At 34.8% G+C, this 5,070-nt stretch overlaps 1 long non-coding RNA gene across 1 annotated transcript; it reads left to right on the top strand.

Moving 5' to 3' along the window:
* Window positions 1-1,881, top strand: LOC115438813 (uncharacterized). The gene is made up of 2 exons (XR_003938163.1): window positions 1-295; window positions 1,067-1,881. It is a non-coding gene; the product is annotated as an uncharacterized LOC115438813 (long non-coding RNA).
* The last annotated feature ends 3,189 nt before the right edge of the window (window positions 1,882-5,070 follow it).

Below are 5,070 nucleotides of genomic sequence, written 5' to 3'. Positions count from 1 at the left end.
TATCCCAGACCCCTGTTAGAGAAGAAACACCTGAATTCAATGTGTCCCAATACTTTTGTCTATATAGTGTATGACTCATTACGCACATGCTAACACTACATAATGAACCATTGCTTTTTCTTGTGAGACATTTACGTAATCAGCTCTTATTTGGAATGGCAAACTTAGAAAAATATAAATAATAAAAATGCTTTTAAAAATTTCTATTAGATGGAAAAGCATGTCATACAAACTACAATATCGTATGGAAATACTTACTACTGTCCTGATTCATGGGGTGGTTTTGTTTTGTTTTGTTTTGACCACATTGGGTCTCCTTAACCCTTCGGTATCCGGGTGCGCCTTTTAGGCACACTTTGCACTTCGATTTAAAAAACTTCATATTATTTTTCACAATTTAGATAAGGTTAGAATTCAAAAGTTGTTCATTTTTGCATGATCTTTAAAATTCTGGTCACCAACTAAAATTTGCACATTGTAAACAAAAGAAAATTACCAGACTAGCATCTGTCTCCCAAGTGTGCCTAAAACGCACTATTTCCTCTATTTGATATGTATGATTAGGGCTGACCTTGATTAACAAAAATAAAATCAAATTAGAGCAGAAAAATAAATCAATATATAATATTTAATAGTTTGATTTATAGGTGTGCATTTTACGCACACTTGGTGACAGATGCTAGTATTTTTGAACATTTGACCTTGCGCCAAAAATAATGCAAATTAATCAGTGTTGGAGTTAATCATTGACATATGCCGGGCTGCAAAAATCAAAGAATATGTGATCCACTTTTTATGTAGTATATTTAAAAAAAATAACTTTTTGTTTTTTGAATCCAAAAAAATGGTTTGTTTACATTACAAACATGGTATTTAAAGGGTTAAAAAATGTGACAATTATTGAGTATTTGGTATTTTTATTCACGGCTCAAGTTGATGAAATAGAAAAAACTGTAAAAGAATGAAAAACAAACTGTATGAAAATTTTTTTGACATTATTCCACAAGTGTGCGAAAAAAGGCACACTTGGTGCTTAGGAAGGGCCTTGCTGGACAGGATACCGGAGGGTTAAGTAATAGCTTCAGTCTTGACGTGACTGTGAAAGTGGGATTTATTGGACACAGTAGAGATGTGGTCCGGTCAGTGATTAAGAGCAGAATAAGCTGATGGTGAAACACTTCCCTGTGGAAAATCAATAACCTTTCTGCCACTTATTCAATAGTAAATGCATAAGGTTTATTCTTCTTTTCCTTCCAATGTGAAAGACTTCAAAATGTGTCTGTATTCTCTCTCAGCTGTTCATTTCAGATCCATTTTTCCATGGCTGTGAGTCTCTCTAAGTGCTCTTTTGATTGTTGGAGTCGACCGCTCTGCTTCTTCGGAGCAGATTTCAGTAATGGCCGCGCTGTCGTGTCTGAAGTGTTTGTTATTCTTGTTTGAAAATGCCAGAGAGGCCATTAAAGCAGAATACTGAAAGTCTCATCATCATCACATTAGCTGCTTTTTCTTCTGTTTTAGAGCGACGTTGCAGAGCTGCTGTTTTTTTAATTATCAGAAAATGAAATATGTCATAATAATTTTTAAGGTCTCTGTGAAATATTCAGGTGAAAAAAAAGAAAAAAAAGAAATAGCTCATTGTCAGTGGATGAAAATGGTGTACTTGGTTATTCTGTAGCTGCATTTCCATCACTGCACATCCTTATTTCCATCCTCAGTTTATGTGACTTGACTTCTGTATCTCTTTTCCTTTTCGGTAATGTTGAAGGGTTTGGGTGGGTGACGAGGCTCTGAGCAAATGGCTACTGACAATCAGAGCTAGGGGCCCCAAAGCTTTTAATGACAGGCAGCAAATGTGATGAATAAAGTTTGAATGATTGAAATGAATCTGCTCTGGTCCTGTTTTTGTCATTCCAATGCCCTTTTATTAGCTCACCTGCCGAGCCGATAGACTTGGAGGTACTGTGAAGGTGACAATGTTGTTCACTTTATATATATATATATATATATATATATATATATATATATATATATATATATATATATATATATATAATTTGCCTTTACTTATAATGGGCCCTATTTTGATGGCTTTATAACATCAACATTTTTTTGAGATATCAGTATAGTTACTTTTGAGTACTGATATGAAGACATATATGGATTTTCCTTTGGGTCCATGACCTTTGACCTTGAGTGACTGTGAATGGGCAAACTCAAGGTCACCAATGCCTACATTTCAACATTTTCTTTTTCAAAACAACAGGTCAAATTCATTTCAGATTTTATATTTTGCTTAGAATATTTGCCTTTACTTATAATGGTCCATATTTTGATGGCTTATAATATGGAAATGGTCAGAGATATTAATATAGTTGCAGAAATTATACTGTGATCAATCACAGTATATTTTCTGCAACATGTCATCATTAATTAGCATTTTTGTACACATTTTAACATGTCAAAATGCATATACATTGCATTACATATACATACATTATATATTGTATAGATTTCACATCATGCTTTTCTGTACAAAACCAAAATTATGACACATTACTAAGGATAAACCTGCTTAATTGCTGCCTAACTTAAAGCAATAATTAAGCATTTTTTTTTAGCTTGCCAGCTGATAGACTATGAGCTATTGTGTCTGTGGTCATAGTCTTCAAAAGAAATTTCTTCAAACATCTTCTCCAATGAAACTACCAGTTGGATTTGTTTCAAGGTTTATATGTAGCTTCCACAATATCTACAAAGGTTGTTCACAGTTTTGAGAAATTTTGATTTTTGCATTTTTTACGAATTTTTGCAATATAAAAAAATGCGAATTATAATGGTCCATATTTTGATGTTTATAACATGTAAATGGTTACAGACATCAGTATAGTTCCTATCAGTCACTGATTGGAAGTCGTATATGGACTTTCATTGAATCAGTGGAGTTCTCCAGTAAAAGTACCACTCGTTTCTATTGGGAAATTGGTCTCCTACATCCAGACCAAAGAACTCTAACACAGAACAGAACCTGACGGCCTCACAAATTCCACTTGTTATTTATTCTTAATCTGATTATTAAAGTGTATCTAATTACTCCCAGTTACCTTACTTTTATGGTCATGTAAACAGGCTCAATGACAGCTGATGATGAATGATTTTAAATGCTATTTAAGAAGTGTAGCTGTTCTTCTGATGTTAAATATTTGCTTATGATAAACAGTAAGACAGGCAGACCAGGCCCTTAATGTGTCTCTGGTCTTGGTTTTGTGTTGATGTGGTCCCAGCCTGTCCTGGTCTTCATCTTAACTCAGTTCTGGTCTAGTTTCAGCTGGTCCTAACTGGAATTATACAGTAATATTAACCAATGCTCAGAAGCCACACTACATCCATCAGCAACAATATATAACACACAGCAACAGTTGCTCAATTAAAATTCACATTGAAATGGTTTGGATTTCCCTGGAGACTGAAATCAGACGTTTGAGCCTGGAGTCAGTTTGGAATTACCTCCTTCCACCACGCCTGCCGTAATGAATGAACAAATTGCTTCTCAAAGGGACAAAAAACAAAATGCAAAGCGGTGTTTGATAGGACTGTGACTGAAGCAATCACAACGCAGTCCCTCTGTCTGCCCCGGTGGTCATTATGGCCTGCTGTTGCCATGGCGGCACCTGCTGTGAGATGGCCCTCCAGCCGATTGCCTCTGCAGAACACTCCCATTTCAGACATCTCTGCCATCGTCTTCCCCTGCTGCTCTCAGCCTCCGTTTGAGAGCACTAATGTCATTTCATACTTATTCAGTAATGAGTCATGTAAGGTTTTACCATTTGAAATTCAATGATACTGTTCATCTCAGGACGGCTTTAGTTTGTTCACTGTCTGACTGAAAATTCAACATTTGTGTAAAATAAATACGAAAATTCAATTTGATCCTCGGAGACATTACGTTCCTTTTGTGTTCCTTTTCTTCAGTGGTTTTGATTTAAGGTCCGATCAAGTGTTAACACGTGGGCACATTTCGTCTTCAAAAGTCTCCAAAATTATTAGACCACCCTTGTTTTCTTCAATTTCTTGTTCATTTTAATGCCTGGTACAACTAAGGGTACATTTGTTTGGACAAATATAATGATAACAAAAAAAATAGCTCATAGTAGTTTAATTTCAGAGCTGATATCTATCCATTTTCCATGTTTTCTTGATAATAACCAAAATATTTCAGTTCTTCCATCAGTATCTATGGCATTGTACTGACAAAAACACTGCTTTTAGACATTCCATGTTTTCTTTTCTGTCTGTTTTAGTCACATGATACACACAGGAGTTAGTACCTGATTGCATAACCATTGTTTTTGATGACTGGATGGTCTAATCCAGTGGTTTCCAACCTTTTTTGCCTCGTGATCCCGTTTTTAGATCACAATTTTCTGGCGACCCCCTGAATTTTTTGCTAAAATTAATGTGTTTTTGATCCCGTAAAAGTTTGCTATACTATTTTTCAAATACAGGTTAATTTTAGAGGACATTTAGTCTATATAATGTATATTATTATGGATGGAGGCGGAAAAGCCAGGTGTAGATTACTGGACGAAGTGAGAATTTTATGTTCCTTGGTCAGGATATGTACAGTTATAAAAATTAAATAAATAAAATGCACATACAAAAAAAAAAAAAAATGCACATACAGTTGCAGAAAAAAATATTAGACCACCTTTGTTTTCATCAATTTCTTGTTCATTTTAATGCCTGGTACAACTAAAGGTACATTTGTTGGGACAAATATAATGATAACAATAAAAATAGCTCATAGTAGTTTAATTTCAGAGCTGATATCTATCCATTTAACATGGCTTTCTTGATAATAACCAAAGTCACTTCAGTTCTTACATTAAAATCTCTGGCATTGTACTGACAAAAACAGTGCTTTTAGGCATTCCATGTTTTCTTTTCTGTCTGTTTTAGTCACATGATACACACAGGAGTTAGTACCTGATTGCATAACCATTGTTTTTGATGACTTTGGATGGTCTAATCCAGTGGTTTCCAACCTTTTTTGGCTCGTGACCCCATTTTTAC

Source organism: Sphaeramia orbicularis, chromosome 18, assembly GCF_902148855.1.
Source record: "Sphaeramia orbicularis chromosome 18, fSphaOr1.1, whole genome shotgun sequence".
NCBI lineage: Eukaryota > Metazoa > Chordata > Actinopteri > Kurtiformes > Apogonidae > Sphaeramia > Sphaeramia orbicularis.
This window is presented reverse-complemented; position numbering and strand designations above follow the sequence as displayed.